The 20,155-nt window shown below is 38.2% G+C and overlaps 1 protein-coding gene across 1 annotated transcript in view; it reads right to left on the reverse strand.

Moving 5' to 3' along the window:
- Positions 1-20,155, reverse strand: part of Gpc5 (glypican 5) — a 1,331,644-nt gene that overhangs the window by 577,074 nt on the left and 734,415 nt on the right. The gene's annotated exons all lie outside the window — the stretch shown is intronic.

Consider the following 20,155-nt stretch of genomic DNA (forward strand, 5'->3'; position numbering starts at 1 on the left):
CATAAGCTTAAAGGTCTTTGGAAAAACATATAAGACAACTGTAGCATATGAAATTGTCTTACATGGGAGGTTTTGCTATTCAGTATGGTACAGAAAATTAAATATTTAATGACTCTTATTTTACACAGGTGTGGTAGTTTGAATGTAATTAGTACCCATAAACTAATACGGAATGGCACTATTAAGAGCTGTGGCTTTAAGCTGGGAAGTGGTGGCTCACGTCTTTAATCCCAGCACTCGGGAGGCAGAGGCAGGCAGATCTCTATGAGTTCAAGGCCACCTTGGGCTACAGAGTGAGTTCCAGGAAAGACTCCAAAGCTTCACAGAGAAACCCTGTCTCAGAAAAAAAAAAAAAAAAAAAAAACGAAACAAAACAAAAAAAGCTGTGGCTTTTTTGGAGTAGGTATGGCCTTGTTGGAGGATGTGGGACAGGCTTTGAGGTTTCTTATGCTCAAGATACTGCCCAGTGTCTAAGTCTACTTCCTGTTGCCTTCTGTTCAAGATGTAGCAAGCACCATGTCTGCTGCATGCTGCCATGCTCGTCGCCATGAATACAATGGACTGAACCTCTGAACTGTAAGCCCACCACCTCAATTAAATGCTGTCTTTATAAGAGCTGCCATGGTCATGGTGTTTTTCACAGCAATAGAAACCCTAACTAAGACTCTTGTAGTGACATCTGATATGCAAAAAGTCTCAGCAGCAGAGTAAGAGGTCAGTTTCCCCAGGTTAACCTTTCAAGGTTTGAATGTTTTCATGAATATGATAAAGAATAAGAAACAGATAGTTTAGTGATATACTACAATAACTAAATATTTCCACACAAGACATGTATAGAGTCCTGGTATAGCACTCAGGAACATTATGTAAATTTATCATAAACACAAAAGAATGTGATATTGCACCAATAAGATTCACACTCATTAAGTGTTATATATCCACAGAGTTAAAATAATTCATATAATCCTCAAATGATTAAATATTGGTTTTACCAATTGAATATCTGAAAATAATTATCTTAGATGTTTGTGGTGGATAATTTTATATCAACAAAATGCCTCCATAAGATCATGCTGTGGGCAAGGGTATAGGGCATTTTCTTAACTGGTGATTGATGGGGAAGGCCCAGCCTATTGTGTGTGATGCCATCTCTGGGCTGGTGGTCCTGAGTTCTTTGAGAAAGCAATCTATAATCCCTCTTCCCTCTCTTCGACTGGACTAGCGGAGCTCAGCCTGGTGCATGGTGGATCTCTGCATCTGCTTCCATCAGTTAATGGATGAAGGCTCTAGGATAACAGTTAGGGTATTCACCAATTTAGTTACTAGGGTAGACCAGTTCAGGGACCATCACCACTGTTGCTAGTAGTCTAATCTGGGGTCGTCCTTTTGAATTTCTGGGAATTTCCCTAGCACCAGGTTTCTCTCTTATGCCACAATGTCTTCCTCTATCAAGATATCCCTTTCATTGCTCTCCCACTCCATCCCTCCCCCAGCTTGACCATTCTGTTCTCATATCCCATCCCCTACCCTCTATTGACCCCCAATCCCCAGTTTACTCATCAGGATCTCCTCTGTTTCCCCTTCCAAAGGTGATCCATACATCCCTCTTAGGGTCCTCTTTGTTTCCTTTTTTCTCTAGAGCAGTGGGTTGTAGGTTGATTATCCTTTGCTTTACATCTAGTAATCCACTTATGAGTGAGTACATACCACGTTTGTCTTTCTGAGTCTGGGTTACCTAGCTCAGGATGATATTTTCTAGTTCTATCCATTTGCCTGCAAATTTCACGATGGGGAAATCTACAGAGACAACTGAACCAAGCTCAAAGCAGTCACAAACTTTAGACTGACAGCTGTGGAACCTGCATGGGACCGGACTAGACCCTCTGCATAAGGGGGACAGTTATGTCGCTGGATCTGTTTGAGGGGTCCCAGCAGTGTGACCAGGTTCTATCCCTGGTATATGAGCCAGCTTTCTGGATCCCATTTATTACCTATGGTCGGACACCTTGCTAACCTCTGACAAAGCAGGGAGGAGCTTGGTCCTGCCTCAACTGAATGTACCAGGATTAGCTGTCCCCCCACGGGAGAACTTACTCTGTGGGAGCGGGTTGAGGGGTTGGGGGTTGATGGGGGAGGTGAGAGGAGCAGGAGGAGGAAGGAGAAGGGGATCTGTGGTTGGTTTATAAAATGGAAAAAAAGAAAAAGGAAAAGAAAAAAGCAATCTGAGCAAACCATAAGAAGCAAGGCAGTAAGCAGCACCCCTCCATGACCTCTGCATCAGCCCCTTCCTCCCAGTTCCTGCCCTGTTTGAGTTCCTGTTCTGACTTCCTTCAGTGATGAACAATGATATGGAAGTATAAGCTAAATACACCCTTTCCTCTCCAACTTACCTTTGATCATGTTGTTTCATTACAGCAGTAGAAACACTAAGACAATGTTTATATAAAATAATTGTAGATAATTGTTCAGATTATAAAAATAAACTCAATTATAACATAAACTCAAAGGAAGACTGCAGTTTATAGCAAAGAACAAGATACTGTCTCAAATAAGATAGAAAGTAAGGATCAACAATGGAGACTGTCTTCAGACTTATAAGACATACAGATATACCTAAGTCTTTTCATTGAGATACACAAAATCCACCACATGACAAGCATTTCACAAATGGATGATGTGTGAGTAAGACACTACTTACATTACTTAAATAGGCTATATTATTTCATACAAAATGACATTGCATTAGTATTATAAAATTCCTTCTTTCAAATATTTTCTCTTCATCCAATTTTAAGCTGAGTCCTTAGAAGCCAGTTCATTCCTGAGAGCCTATGATTTTTGTTTTTTAAATTAACAATCTAAATTAGAGTTGCATTATACAAACTGATTGTATTTAGAACAATTATACTCCAACATTTGTGACTACATATTCCTCCTGAACATGGAAACCATTTCAAGTAAATTTGAAGGAGTACTTATTAAATTAGAGCTTCCTGTAATAAGGACGACAATCACCATTGCCTGCTTTCAAAAGAGTTCAGGGGTCAGACCTCTCACTGAGAAGAGCAAAGAATGCTGTCCCATGTGAGCTTTCAGAAAGAAGGGATATAACAACATTTTACATCCAATAAGTGCTTCTAAAAAGAGAGGGGATTTCTTTAAAAGCTGGTGTCAGCAACAATCTTAGTTTCAAGTATAACTAAAATCACCAGTTGCTAACAGTGTGGAGTCAAGAACAGTAAGTAGAAAAATGGATCATGAAAATATAAGAAGATATCCACAAGAGAAAAAAACAATGTTTAATCAAGGAATGAGGAAAAGATATATGAAAAGGGCTTACAATAAGTTGTGATCAGCAACAACAGAGAAAAGGCCCTATGCAGATATGAAGGGCATCATCTTATTTGAACTTGCTTAGAGCTGTAACTCAGGGCTACTAATGAAAACAGGAAAATTTATCCCCAATCATGTAACATGGTCCTCTCAGTTTGTCAAGTTAACCATCCCATCATATTTTGGACAGAAAGATAAAGATTTGCGCCACTGTACTGAATCAAACAGCATTCAACTTACACGTGCAGAATTTAACTTAGCCCGAAACTATGGAAGAAATGGGTAAAACATAATAAAATTAAACTATGAATACAGTTTATAAATTGTGAAAAATATACCCCATGGGTATATAGTTTGTATCTAGGCAATCTAATAAATGAAATATCTAATATTTGAATAATTGAAAAGTATAAGTGAAAAAAAATGTCACTGATGATTGGAGTGTCTACTAGTAAATACAATACAAATACGGAAAGAGTAGGAGATCTTTTTTTTATTTTATTTTACATACCAACCACAGTTTCCCCTCCCTGCTCTCCGCCTGTTCCCTCCCCCCACCTGCTTTCTACACCCTCACCCATCCACTCCTCCTCTCTCTCCATTCAGATGGTGTAAGGTTTCCCTTGGGAATCCACAAAGCATGGCATATCAAGCTGCAGCAGGACCAAGATCCTCCCTCTGCATCAAGGCTGAACAAGACATCCCACCATAGGGAATAGGTTCCAAAGAGCCAGCTCATGCATCAGGGACAGGCCCCACAAAAGACCAAGCTACACAACTGTCACCCACATGCAGAGGGCCTAGGTGGGTCCCATGCTGGCTCTCTAGCTGTCCACCCAGAGTCTCAATAGGGGATCTTTTGCTAAGAACAGAAAGCCTAGTGAAAAAAATACCAATTTTTAACATCTCCTTATTATAATAGATGCTCCTGATTGACTTTATGCAAATAATTGGTTTATTTAGTCTTAAATACAGTTAAAATATCCTTTAGGAAATTAAAATTAATAAATAATTCCTTTTATTTATCTTTGTTTTCATGGGTTTATATCTGTGATGGCTATTTTTGGTTATCAACTTGACTAAATTTGGAGTTAACTAAATGTCAAATATCTAGGTATACCTGTGAGGGATTCTTTTTCTTAATTAAAGCATTCAAAGTAGGAAGACCCACTTTTGATCTGGAGATATTAAAGTGGTGAAATACACCTTCAATCCAGATCTTTGAGGCAGGAAGATCCACCTTTAACCTGGCTCACAACTTCTGCCAGCAGCCTATAAAGAGGATGTGGAAGGAGGAAACTTGCTATCTTTGTGGGCATGTTCTGTCTTAGGATACAAGTCCATTCCTTCTCTGGCATTAGAGCCGACCTCTTCAGTATTCTAGCATATGCTGATATATACAGCCTCACGGAGTGCACAACTTCTAGATTCTTAGACCTTCCTTGGTAGATGGTCATTGTTGGACTAGCTGGACCACAGTCTGTAAGCCAATATAATAAATTACTTATACATACACATATTCTCTCTATATAGATATACATGGGATTTATTTATGTATATGTTTATATTTTTTATAGAGAATATATATGCATACACGTATTCATTCTATCAGATCAGGTCTGTTCCTCTAGAGAACCCTGACTAGTGCATGCAATGGATCAGTATCTTCAGCCTTAATAACTGACCCTCATTTGCCCCCACACCTCATTTATCCTGGCTTCCACATATCTCTCAGAATCATCATTGCCATTTATTATCAAAGAGCTAAGAATAGATACTGGTGAGTACGCAGCAGCCACAGAAGCTGTAGATGGAACATCTATGTTTGCCTCCCCACCCCAACGTTTGGAAAACATTATGGACAAGCAAACAGAATGGATGTAATACCCAGAGGATGGAGAAGAGAGTTTTAAAATACTGTATTCCAGACATTAAATGGATGTTGCACATACAAACTCAGAGCAGCCATGGTTAAGACCAAACAAGATCTCACCAGCTGGGATTCTAGTATTGATAAGGGATGGGTCCCTGAGGCCTCACTCCAGCTGAAGAGCTGTTGATGGCTGCTGAGGGAGGAAGGGTCACTTTTCTTAAGGGTATAGCCACTGGTAAGTTGCCCATGCCGGGTGATTGGCCCTATTCTCAGGTGTATACAGGTAGGATTAACTGGCCTTACTGGATTTTATTTTATCAGAAGAAGAGAAGGAGGAGAGGGAGGAAGAACAAAGAAAGAAACAGAAAACAAAGAAAGAACATGAATTTGGCAGTGAGGAATGGTTGGTAAGTAAGGGGAGCTGCAGAGGGAGTGAGCAAAGGATGTGATCATGATACACTGTACATACGTATAAAAGTTTCAGAGAATAACTTTAATGAAAACTGTAGAATAGATTTTCTGCCAGCCCGCACATTATCGAAAGCTCCATTCGATAAACAGATGTTTAATGTTAGGTCTCAACACATTAGTGCTTTAAGTGCATAAAGTGTGAAATGCTGAGGACCATAGAAAAGTCAGAATGCCTGTTTAATCACTACAAACTTTGCTTTCCATAGTATAATCTGGTGCTTGGTGATACCAAGGATGTTCATTTGCCCCGCTATATCCTGATTCATGATTCACTGTCATGATATCGTCAGGCTTGCCACTACAGGGTTGCTTTCTGATATGGAGCCAAGGACATTGTTCTCCCATTCCCTGATATGTTATGATGACAAACATAAAAATATTTTGTAGCCAGACTGGCAATAAAGCAATAATCTAGAGACAGGCAGTCCAAAAGACTGCACATCAGCTACAAAGAGTGACTGACATTTAGATATGAGAGCAATGCTCAATTTAGTTCAAGCAATTTTTAAAAGAGCACTATTCAGACAGCTGAAGAAGTTCCTCGGGTCAGGTTGAAGACTGTCCTGCAAACAGCTTTAATCCTCTTGCTTGAATGGTCAATAAAGCATAGAACTTTAGATAATAGCTTCAATAACACATTAAATGCTGTTTGCTTATGTTAGGAATGAGTACATGCTGCATACTCCCAACTGTTTAACAGCAGCAAGACAGACTGATTTGATTAAACAGTAATGCATTTACACTTGGTAAGGCACTGGTTCTGAACTACGATCCGTAATTAATTCATTAATTCCAAACTTACTGAAAATCTATGATGTAGAGTGCCTTCTCTGGAGAAATATTTAAAAGTGACAAACACGTTTGGTTTGTTGGTTGCTTTGGTGGTCAAAAGGACTAGTAACCTAAGATTGGTGGCTGTCAACACTGGTAAATGGTAACAGACATCTGACAGACACATGGGAAATTATGCTGAACCTGGCTGCTGCAAGTCTGACATTTGTGACATCCCTTCACTGAACTCAGACCTAAAGGATACCAAAGTTGCTATGATGTTTATGAAAATGGGACAACAAAACTGCTGTTTGAATCTTAGACAGTCTTTCAAAAAAATCCGGATCCAGATATCAGGGTAAAAGCTAAAAGATCAGAGAAGCAGAACAGCCAGCCACTAGCTCTTACCTCTACGAAATCCTCAGTCTAAAGAGAGTGAGTTCCTGTTTCCTCACATTTTATATACTTCCTGGGATTAAAGGCTTGTGTGTTTCTCAAGCAAAGGCATGAGATTTATGTTGCTGGGATTAAAGGTGTGTGCCACCACTGCCTTGCTCTGTTTCTCTTCTATACTGGATAAATCTCATGTAGCCCAGTGTGGCCTTAAACTCACAGAGATCCAGACAGATCTTTGCCTCCTGAGTGCTAGGATTAAAGGTGTATGCCACCACTGCCTGACCTCTATGTCTAATCTAGTGGCTGGCTCTGTCCTCTGATCCTCAGGCAAGATTATTATGGTACACAATATATCACCATACAAACTGCTTTTTCAATATGACTGGACATCTGTGTATTATATCATCTAACAAAAAATAACCTTAATTGTATGTATTACTTATTACTTATCTTCTACATTGACATCCAAATAGTAACACACACTGCCAGTGTTTTTGTTGCATTTAATGTACGGGCATGCCAATGATTCTGATAAAACACAACATACTGGATGTGGATGATACAAGCTCTCATTACTTTCTGGTCTATAATTGACTAAGAAGAAATTGGCAAAGGAGAATCAGTGCTAATGGCACATCGGATTCTATCAAAATGACTTTTGTCATAAGGGTTCATGGAATTTCACTTTATTCTTCAGGAACAAAGTTGATGCCAAAAACGTACTCTGAAATTTTCATCCTTGTATCCTGTAATGTTGTCCTTAGGTTTCTTAAGCTGGCAAACACTAAAAAGTGTGCATATCTAGATCTATGTATTTCTCCACTTAGTAAAAAGGGGAAGAAAATGCTAGTTGACTTTGAGCCATTTTTACCACCCGGTGAAAGAATTAAATTTATCTAAGGGGGTTTTCTGGGGTTACCATTAGGCATCTCAGCATCTATTTGTGGACTCACAGGTATTCTCTGAACCATTAAGACTAATTAGCATCATTTCAACTAGATTGAGCAAAGGACTCTGGAGGAAACACTTAATGGCCATATAGATAGTTATTTCACCCTTGGAATTTTCTTTGTTGGCATAGAATAAAATAAACTATGGCAAATCATGGGAAAAGAGAAAAGCTTAAAGTATGATGGTTATCGAGAATTAATTTGTTTTAAGGAAGAGAGTTCAGTATGTAAAATGGTCCATATTCCTGTCATAACTACATTCTTATCTACCACATACTGACTGACTATAACATTTTTCATAGAGTTCACTTCATAGCCTTAGAAAAATCTTGCAGTTGTGACCTCTTTACTGACCTGATATCAGAGCCTACAAGGGCTTTCCCTCTGTTCTTTTCCCTCCCTCCTTCCCTCCCTTCACTTCTCCCTTTCCTCCCCTTTCTTCCCTCTTTCCCCTCCCTCTTCCTTCCTTCATCATTTCCTTCTTTCCTCCTTCCCTCCTTCTCTACTTCCCTCCCTCCCTTTCTTCCTCTCTTCCTTTCTTCCATAGTCCCTCTCTGTATTCTTGGCTAATCTGAAACTCAAGATCTTCCTTCTGCTTTCTAAGGATCTGGAATTACTGGGATTGCAGGATTATTACTAGGATTCTTAAAGCCTCAAAGATAATTATGTAAAATATCTCTTCTAAATATGTAATTATGATGTTCACATATTCAAAATTATAAGTCTTGAAAAGGTCAAAGAGTAATTTTGTAACTCGGTAAATAAGTTGCACTGCTGAATTACACACAGAAAACTGTATATGGTGACCCTCAAGAAGACAGATGTCACAACTGAGCTGTAAATGAATAATGAGCAATAACTCCTTAAAGGATTTCAGATAGGCTGCAGTGAGCTCCCCACAGTGCTGAACTGTTACAATAAATTTCAGTTCTTTTTTCTTTCTTAGAATCTCAAATTAAAAACATTTACTTTATTCAGAATTTAAAGTTACTTGAGAATATAAAATATAAATAAGAATAACAAATCTAAAATCAAGAATTCATGTAAAGGACTGATAATTTTAATATTTTAATTTTAAAATAAAATTTATTGGTATAGTTTTGTGACAAAAGGAATATTCAATCTATCACCACGTCTCATTGGTGTAGTATTTAAAAGCTTGTTATAAATATGACTCATATAGTTTATTTAAAAGACCCTACGATCAATGACCTGTGATTATTTAGAGGGTAAGCATTATTGATGCCTCTGAATCTCATTTCCCACTCCTGCTTCCTAGGGGAGGCTTCCAGATGAGTTCAGCTGTGTTTTCAAGGTTCACCACCCTATCTATACAAATTCACTTAAATTCCACTGAAGAATTAGGAATCTCAGTTATTGCTGATTGAGTTTCTACTATACTAAGAATACAGCTGTCTTCCAATTACATTTCTGATGTCCCTCTCCTCTCGGAATGTGATGCAGACATAGTAGTTATTTTGCTCGCTGCTCTGACAAAGTACCAAGAAGAGCAAATTAAGGAATGAAGAGCTTGTTTGGTTCAGTTTGAGGGTGGCTGGAGAGTGAATCAGCTCCTCAGTTACACTTGCAGTCAGGAAGCAGAGAGAGGTGATTGTCCTCAAGCTTTCTCCCTTGTTCTTTTTTTTATTCAGTTCTCATCACATTTCATAGTGTAGAGATACCACATTGAGGGTACATCCTCCTTTCTCAGTTAAACTTCTCTGGAAGCAGCTTCACAGATGAGGCCAGAGATTTGCTGCCCCACAGATTCTAAACCCACTCAGGTTGACAATGAAAATTAACAGTCATAGCAGGGGTCTTAAAAATTATAATAATTACATTTGTATTACCCTCTGTGTGTCTATGCCCCCTTTCTCTCTCTCTATTTCTCTCTCTTTCTCTCTCTCTCTCTTTCTCTCTCTCTCTCTCTCTCTCTCTCTCTCTCTCTCTCTCTCTCTCTCTCTCTCTCTGTGTGTGTGTGTGTGTGTGTGTATGTGAGTGTTTGTGTGCATATGCATGCCAAAGGACACATGTAAATGTCTGAGGAAAATGTGTAGAATTTAGTTCTCTCCTTTAAACAAGTGAGTCTTGGAAATCAAACTCAGGTCTTTAGGTTTGTCAACAATGACTCCTACCTGTGGATCTATTTTGCTATCCCATAGCAGTTTGGATAAATCAATTTTACAATTTATATTTTTCATGATTATGTAAATATTCAATATGACAGTGTCGCATGGTATGCTATAATCACTTTTCTCTCCTTTGGAAATTATTTGGCTATTATTTGAATTTTCTTTCTCAAACATATATATTCAGAATGCTCTTCTGTGAGATACATATCACCAGTATAAATAATATATGGCACTATATTTTACTAAATGCTTAACATACTTTCCAAAAATGTTGTCAGTGTCCTATAAATAATCATTACACCAATCATTCTTCCCTCCATGTTAGATGTAGTGTGATGCCCATCACCATAGCAACCCAGTGGGGTCCTGTCCCAGTTGAGGGAATCTGTTCAGTTGTCATCATTGTCCAGTGATGGGTTCCCAGGGATCTTCTCTTTTTGCTTTCATCATTTATTTTACTGATACCTATCCTCCAAAAAGGTTTTAAGAAATGGTAGGAGAAGGTATTTTTAAGGTGTATGTGTGTTTCTAGAATCAAACAGTATCTAGTATGATATCCAAATGTGTTACCACTGTGTTATGCCCCCTTCCAATGAAAGATATTTGGTATTTTACATCTAGAATACCTTCTTGGACCAGTGAGGTAGATCAGTTGGTAAAAGGCATTTGCTGCCAAGCGTGATGACCTAAGTAAAGTCTGATTCCCAGAACACACAGGATGAAAGGCAAAAACAGAATCCAGTAAATTGTCCTCTGACCTTTACACATATACCACATCATCCATGTGCCTTCACAAAAAATATACCTACACTGTAAATAAATAAAAGAGTAAATTAATAAGCAAAAAATATAAAACACTACAGTTAAGGGCTGGAGACACAGCTGGGCCAGTAAAAGCACGTGCTGCCATCCCTGACTTCCTGAACTTGATCTTCAGCACCTACACAGTAGATGAAAAGAATAGTTTCCTGACATACTCATGTACATACATATGCGTGCAAATACACATAGAAAAGTAAATGTAATATTTAAAAATAATAAAAGATTTTCCTTGTATACCCCACACTTTCCTTGATAGGTTACTAAAAGGAATACTGATTGCAAATCAAAGTCTCTTTTCTTTAAGACTTTTGAAGGACCATCTAAAAGGGTCTTCAAGCTAAATTCTCATATGCTTCACATTGCTGAGAAAATTTTAGTGTCATTCCTTGGAAACTTTATTTCCTTGATTCTTCTCATCTTCTTAACTTTATTAACATGTATTGCTTCTTAGATTTATCTGCTAAAGTCTCCTTTTACTTTTATGTCACTATTTTTATTTATCACTTTATAGTAAATACTTTAAGACTTTTGTTTCTTTTAAATTATATTTGTGTTATATGATTCTTGAGGCAGCATCTTTATATGCAGCTTGGGGTGGACATTAATGCACCATTCTTCAGTTTCCAGCTCCTGGGTAGCTGGGATTGTGAGCACAGGAGACTGGGAATTATATTTTGTTTGTGCATATACTGATATCATGTAATCCTTTGAAGGAATCTGTATTAGTTAGGTTTTTATTGTTGTGAAGATGCATCATGACCACTGCAACTCTTTTTTTTTTTTTTTTCTTGGTTTTTCAAGACAGAGTTTCTCTGTGTAGTTTTGCGCCTTTCCTGGAACTCACTTGGTAGCCCAGGCTGGCCTCGAACTCACAGAGATCTGCCTGCCTCTGCCTCCCGAGTGCTGGGATTAAAGGCGTGCACCACCACCGCCCGGCTAACCACTGCAACTCTTATAAAGAAAACATTTATTTGGGGTGGCTCACTTACAGTTTCAGAGGTTCAGTCCATTATGATGAGGATAGGAGCATGACAATCTTCAGGCAGATGTGGTGCTGGAGCTAAGAATGCTACATCTTACAGGCACCAGAAAGTAGACTGACAGTCACACTGAGGTAAGCTTGAGCAAAAGACACCTCAAAGCCTGTCCCTGCAGTGACACACTTCCTCCAACAAGGCCACACATCCTAATAGTGCCACTCCCTTTGGGGGGGCATTTTCTTTCAAACTACCTCAGAATCTCACTGTGAAATATTACCTCTCATAATATTCTCATCTGAGAATTTTCTTCTGGTCTCCCATTGTATTCATTGTTTTAAATATATACTTATATGTTTTGGTTTTTATCTTTTACATTGAATGCTTTTCCTTCAGCATCAGAGTCTTTGACTCTGAACAGCCCTACCCACAAAGAGCAGGGAGACAGATAGAAATAATGAAACTTCATTGAGTGAGACAAAGCAGTCTTCACATAATTACCCTGTAGGGAGCTACTCTTTAGAATCATCTAGACTGTCTAGAAAATATTGGCAGGATTGGTATGAAGAAGTGTTGTTTGTTCTGTGACAGCTGATAGAGGTGCTTGGAAAGCAAGACAAAAAAGGATCTGGAAGATGTTCAATTTAGAGAAATTAATTGGCTGCACCAAGGGGTGGATTCACTTTACTCTATCAATTCATCTGGGATTGCATACCTAAAGTCTCCAATTTAGTTTTTCCAAAATGCAACCATCCGTCTGTTTTCTGTTTGTTTCTTTAGTGTACAGAATGAAAGGAAGCAACTATCTTGTCTGAATACTTAACAAGAATATCACATTCTCTAACAACTCCATGTACTGACATCAACCATTTCCATCACTGATCGACTTCTGAAGTAATAAGCTCAAGTTGAGGGGCTTTTGGGATGCTGTGGTTTAGTGTACTTCTTACCTCTGCACACTCCAACACTACTCAGTCTTTCTCATATGCTCTACACATCCCCTCAACTGCTTTTCAGTCTATCTTCTGTTGACACTTTGCTATCTTCACTGTGAACATTTTTAAGAGGAAGAAGAAAAATTAATGTGTTGATGTGCTATAATTATGGAAGGGTAATATAGTATTTAAATGGTTAATCTTTATTTAATTTTGCAAATACCTATATAAATAAGAATGAATCCCCCAAAGAATCAACATGCAAATGTATCTCCAGAATACTTTGGTGTATTTTATATACTCACTTGACAATTGTATTATATCAAGGTTAAACAAAAATAGATTTAAAACACAATTGTACCTTTTAATATTTATTTTTGAAAGTCTATGTAGCAAATTCTTAACCTTTAGAGAGGACCTTATACTTACGAGTTAGACTGTTAAAGCTGAGTAATATTCACAGAAATAGAAAATACAAAAGAAAACATGCAATTAAGGCTTTGGGAAAGATTTTACAAGGGCATTGGGGGAGAACTTATGATTGTCATTAGTTTATTTTCCTTAGAAATTGCTTTTCTTACTTAAGAGTAGTTCATGTTCGAGTGTATATACACATAAATTCTTTCTTATTTGAGTGATAATAACTCAGTTCTCTGGAGCGAGTTTACTTTCTTTCATATGTATCCAGAAAGTTGGAAAAATCTCATATATTTTATTTCAAGTCAATTAATCAAAGTTATTAGACTTAACTAATCACTTACAGAAAATTAAAGTGTTTAATTTCCAACAACTGCTATAGTTCATTTCCAACCTGCCTTCAGATACTATGAGTCCTCAGTTTCTGTATGAAGGCAGAGATCTGGTGGAGGCTAAAAAGCAGCATCCACCTCAGTGATGTTCCCTTACCAACGCCACATCATCAGGTAAATGAACATTCATTAAAGTCAGTCATAACTCATTCAGAGGCCAAGCAGCTAGAAAGGACAAGAAAAAAATGTCATTCCATATTCAGCTTAAAAAAATAGGAGCGAGGTGACATATGGTCAGAACCATAATGAGAGACAGATTAATTAATGCTATGAATTAAATAAAATGATATAGATAGTCAAAGTTACAATATCCTATGGCTATTTCTAGTTCAATGACAGTAAGAAAGTCAAGGTTTCCTTGGGGAGTGGTACCACCAAAGTCAATATTGAAATATTACTCACCAGGAAAGAGATAATATGGGTCTAGGACATTATCAGCAACAGCATGTGGTGAAATTAAGACAGTATGTCAGAAATTCCAGACAGTGTTGTGGGTTTGGTGGTTTTCTCCTATGATTTATAGGATTCAATATACTACTGTTTTCAAAGAGACAATTTATTAAAGACAAATTATTTATAAAACAAAGAAAAATTGATAAAGGGCAAAAGAGCATGGGTCAAAACCAATAAGCAAGCAGACTCATGGCTTTTAAAGTCCTTTTCCAGGACATCTAGAGGGAATGTTCTTAATCCCCCCATCAATGGCATTGTACAGGTATGTACAAATGAACCTCACTTGAGCCTATGAGGACGATCTTTCTATTCAGTATCTGTCACACAGACATGGGCACATACATACTCAGATTCCAAACACCTGGCTACTAGGTGTTCACCCTAAACCACATTTTTTTTTTTTTTTTTTTTTTTTTTTTTGCATCAGGGTCTGGCAAATGACTCACTTTTCACATTCCCAGTGAGTTCAGACATAAATTCCCAGGCTCATTCTGCCAAAGAGAGCATTTCAGGCCAGCTGTGCTGGTTTTCTCTTGTACTTATGACGTATAGAGCACAGTTTGTAGAAAGTTATGAGCATGAAGCCTAAATTCTGTGAAGCATTCTATCTCACCGGTCATCTAATTTTGATTATCACTTTAAAGAGCTGACAGTAGAAATCTCTTCTTCTGCCCCAACAGAATTATCTAAAGGCTAATTTTTTACTGTATTCTTTCTTTAGAAGGGCCCTGGCTTAACAATATTAGCAACAGTTCCTATTCCAATGGCATAACTAATGTCTAAAGTTTGCAGGGTTTGTCTTTAATAGTACAGAAATACTTCTCTGAGAAATGAGACTTTGTATGATTATTTATTTTTCATTTTTGCACTGTTATGTTTTAAACAGAAGTTTTACACTGCTGTTAAAAAGAAATTGATCATAAGCTATACATAGGCTCAGGTGCTGCATTTTTTTCTGTGTGCCCTGATGCTCTGGATACTGGATACTTCTCTTCTATTCAGACTCTTAGAGTAAGAATCCACCTATAAATGTGACATAAAATGATTTTGAAGCAGTAAGGCCAACTGTCTTAGGCAGGGTTTTTGTTGCTGTGATAAAGCACCGGGACCATAAGGAACTTGAGTAGGAAAGGGCTTATCTAGTTTATACTTCCAAATGATAATCCATCATCAAAGGAATTCAGGGACTCAAGGCAGGGACCTAGAAGCAGGGGCCATGGAAGAGTGCTATTATATACTGGCTTACTCTACTGTGTAATCTACTTTCTTATATGCCCAGGACCACCTACTCAGGGATGCAATTATCCACAATGGGCCAGGCCTTCCCACATCAATGATCAATCCAGAAAATGTCCCACAGGCTTGTCCACAGGCCAGTCTGATGGAGGCCTCTTTAATTGAGGTCCCTCTTCCTATGAGATGTTACCTTACATAAAGTTGACAAAACACCAGCCATCCTAATAACTGAAACTAAAATGACCTTTTAAAAACATTTTGTTGACTAAAAACATTCTGTTATTGTTACTATTTGGCTTTGCTCCTTAACAATATAGTCTTCCATGAACTCCAAGTATGGTATCACAAAGCAAGCTTTTATTGGATATTAAAAAACTGTTTTCCCACAAAGTCATATTTTTAATTCAATTGTTATTACCACCAGGGTCATAATGATATGAAGTATAGTATCCAAAAATCTATAACAGAAAAAAAGCACCATTTGCATTACAATTTTTTTTTATATCATACACTGGGAACTTGAAATGTATACCTTCTATCATAACTGAAGGACACAGGAAACTGTCCTTTGAGGAGAAAAAAAAAAAGAAACAAAGGAAGAAACTAGAACAAGTATATTCAAATCAAAATTATTTCTACCCATCATAAGTTAAAATTATTCCATTGATAACAGAACCCTGAAGCTTTAAGAATAAGTTTCTAATGTGGCTAATGATAGGGAAAAAAGAAGCACACTTGTGAAAGAAAGCTGACCTTTGGGGCTAAATTAAATTTATGATATCTTCAGGATAGGGTGGGATAAGTTTGGCTAACAACACCAGGCTGTAGTTAACATGATGATTATTTCCATGTGCTGAACACCGGAGGACAGAGTCTTTCAAGTTTACCAAGTCCACTTTCAGGAAATAGAATTGCTTAGAGGTCATATATAAACTCCCATTAGTGCTGTTAATATTTACCTTAAAATTATAATCTTTAGATTTAGTAATAGTATTATAACTCCAGGAAAACCTATCTTTTAAGAATAAGAATAAAAAACAGATGGATAAGACATGATATGCAAGATGGTAGTTCTAAGGAAGTCTACAAATAACATTACACAAAAAAAAATTCAGTAAGTCTGAAACAGTTTTGGAGGAAGTATGGAAAGATTCCCTTTATCCCACGTTTGGCACATACTGACACCTGAAATGCAGTTCATAGAACTGATGTTTCTTGAGTGAAAATATACAGATCTTGATATAAACATGCCACATGAATAATTAATAAGTAGTTTGAACTATTAGATAGGCGTAATATTAATATTTGGTATTCTAGAAATGCTATGATAATTGGCAGAGACATCAAACAAAATATTCTCAAATTGGAGAATAGTCTCCAAATGAAATAAAACCACATGAGAAAATAAATGGTTTCTAGAAAAGTAAATAATAAAACAAAGGCAAGAACATGAAAACATTCCTGACATAGCTTAAGAATGTTGAAACAAATCAGTGAAAGGAAAGAGAGAAATTCTTTGTGTCTGTACAAATCAGTGTGTTTCCTTAGATCCCCCTTAATGTTTCTAATAGTTTCAAATGAGCATTTTCTTCTTTGACCATCTGTTGTTTCTGCTCCACAGTGTGTTCTTCTCTTAATTTGCTGTAATTAAACTTCTAATTATTTCTATCAGGTCTCAGTTTATGCACATCTCTATTTAATCAACAATTGCAAATGCATCAAATAAATAATGTAATCACTCAATTGTGAAAAGGGAAAGGTATTTTGTCACTGTTTACAGTTAGTTACTGGCTATTATTGCTGATTCTCACCTTCCTATACTAACCAGCGAGTTCAAAGACGACAGGAGTTCTAGCTTCCTGTGTGGAGAGGACTTTTTCTCACTCAGTACCCACAGTGCTAGAGATTAGAGAATTGATTCTGATTCTGCAGGAAGACAGCCACATTTCCACAACATAAGAAAGTCTCGCTTCACGGCACAGATGAGTTTTAGGAAAACAAAGAAAGACAAAACAGTTCACAGCAGCTAAAGGTGAGGCATCAGCTCATTCCTACCCAGCTCTCAAATATCATGCAGTTCATAACTGCATCTGTCTAACTGCTGTTTAAGCTGTGTGATAGATCATGTGATAAGACAATAAAAAGTCTATTATAGTGTTCAGAATGATAATTTAAATGTATATTGTCACTTTTGTCTAGGAAGCTTAAGGAGCTAAATCTTATTAACAAGAGCATAAATGTTCTCAAGTGGTCCTGGAGATTGGAGGGAGGCTTGCCAACTAGAGTCTAATGCAGAGCGTCTACAAGCGAAGACATGTGTCACACCTATTAAAAAGGACGGGGGTCAATTATCTGGATAATATTGGTGTGGACTATGGGAAAACAGCACAAGAGGCTTCATTTGGGCACCAAATTAAGTGTGAGTAGCATGTGAGTGTAGTTTCAGAGATGAAGCTTTTCTGGAGTTCTCTGCCACATGGCTGCTGCAGTCGGCATAGTGGGTAGAGTCCTAGGGATGGTAGAATGCACAAGACAAAAAGCTAGCTTGTGTCTGGTCAATTTCTTACTTCCATCTTTGAATTTCCCCCGAGTCTACCATAGGAAATGCAATCACAAAGTATCAGTTCAATAATGCTGTGAATTCTGGAAAGAAGAGGTCTTGTTTTATTCATCTTCATAGTATAATGCCAGAAGCATAAGAAAAAAAAAAAAACGAGTTATTCTACATTCAATTCCAATGGTAGAAGACAGGAGAAAGGAGAAACACGAGGAAATTAACCAGTTCATAACTACAATGGGGCAAAATAACAAAATATATTTCTATTCCACACCTGTGATTCAAAGTTAAAACCCACACTCATGTGCCATGTTTTTGATCATGCATCCTTGACATGACACTAGGCAAGCCCAAAACAATAAGTGCTTCTCCTTCGTGACTGTCTCCCCATCCCCAAATGTCCACCCTTTTGAACTCTTACCTCTCTAGCATCTAGCCAATATAGATTTCAATGTAAACATTTTATTCTCTTCCATAAATTTTCTTTTGTTTAGTTTTTGAGATTATAATATAATTACAACATTCCCATGTTCCTTTTTCTCCCTCTAAACACTGACATATACCCCTCTCCACTCTCCTTCAAATTCATTGCGGGGGTGGGGGGTGGGGGTGGGTGGGGGTGGGGGAGTTACTACATGCTATTGTTCATATATATACTGTTCAGTTTGTAGAATGTTACTTGTATGTATGCTTTTTAGGGCTGACAATCTGTTACTGGATGATCACTTGGTATGCTCTCCCCTGGGGAGGGCCATCTATCAGTTTTCCTCAGCAGCATATAATTCTTTGTGAAGGGTTGAGACATTGTGAACTTATCCTTGTCCACTTTTGGAGTGTCCATTGGTGTCCTCCTTCAGCTCCTGTTTGGATAGACACTTGGTTATGGGGGAAGCTTGTGACATTAGTAGGAGACAGGACCTCATAGCAAACTCCCTGGTCCTCTGGCTCCCAGAATCTTTCCAGACCCCTTTCCACTTCCACAATATTCCCTGAGCATTAGGTGAGGTTGAGTTTTGTAGCTATTTTCTTAGTAAAACGCTTAATTATCTAGGTTCAGTGAGCATTTTACCACCTACTAGTTAGTTATCCCTGGTACTGGAAGTTGTGGGAGCACTGATGTAACAACCACTGGTGCTTTGAGACACTTTCCTTGACAGAATCACTCTGTGTTCCACCCATTTGCCAAACATTTTAAATTCTGAAGAAAAGCTTTGACTAGATCATCAATCCTGGATTCCAGCTGCTGTTGCTCTAATGTCAGGATGCAGGTTCAGAATTCATCTGTAGAACCCAGGATTTCTGGAGCCTGGTAAGGCGGACATCAATATTGGGTCCAGGAGAATAAATATGAAAAGATGGATGGATAACGGATCCAGTGGGCAAGTGGGTCCGTGGCACTTCCAGTAGGTCATATCAACAGCAGGGACTGTGTCAAGCTGAAGCACCTGGGGCAGTTCCTTGACACATACACACTGGATGATCAGTGTGATGGACCATTACCACAACAATGTCGGGGCCTCACTCCTTTAAGGTATCCGGCTGAAGGACCTACTCCCTGTCTTCAGTCTGGACTGGGTTTCTGAACATTAGTTTAACACACCCATGGTCTACCCCAGGACCAATATACTTTGAGAAAGGTAAAGGGTAGTTAGTGACTTTGTCAAGGTACACTCTGAAAAAGTACTGTTTGTAAGTGAGGGTATAATGAATCACCAAACTAGACCACTCCAGGGGTAGAAAGGAAGGTTTATTCAGGAATGTGAGACTGCCAGGCTGTCTATGGGTGTGGGGGTAAGAGAGAACAGCAAGGGGCAGGGAAAGTCTTGCCAGTTGTAAGGGAGTAGTAGTTGCTGCAGGAAGCCTGGGAGTTGGAATAGTGGGAGGAGGTTTGGAAGGCAGAACAGTCCAGGAGCTAGAGTAGGACTGTTGATCTGTTCCGGGCTCCTTTGAGCTATTGAGGAACTAGCTGCCCTGCTGCCAGAGGTGGTTGGCTGTAGGATCAGACAAAGGAACGAATGACTTTCCTGACAACCAGAAACCCCCTTCACGAGGTTTCTGAGGAAGGCTGAGTGTAAGCTTCTGTTTACCTGCGAGCAATCCTTGTGGTTACCACGTCAGTGCTGAGCCCAGACTGTCTGTCATTTAGGAAGGACACTGTTGGAAGCACTGTCATTTGGTCAGCCCACTGTGGACCTAACACTGTTTACATTAGTGCTGGGCAAGCCTGATCTCTACAGAAAGCAGTAGAAAATGAATAATAACTGGATAATCCAGGAATCTTTTAAAGTGCATTTGAAAACATGAAAGTTAATTCCATAACAAAACCAACCAACCAACCAAAATAAATAAAAACAAAACAAAACAACAACAAAAACAGAAGAGGGAGATTCTTCGCTTCTGATGAAATAAAGTACCATTGTGAGAGGCCCCAAAACAGCTT

The sequence above is a fragment of the Peromyscus leucopus genome, chromosome 9, assembly GCF_004664715.2.
Source record: "Peromyscus leucopus breed LL Stock chromosome 9, UCI_PerLeu_2.1, whole genome shotgun sequence".
NCBI classification, from domain to species: domain Eukaryota; kingdom Metazoa; phylum Chordata; class Mammalia; order Rodentia; family Cricetidae; genus Peromyscus; species Peromyscus leucopus.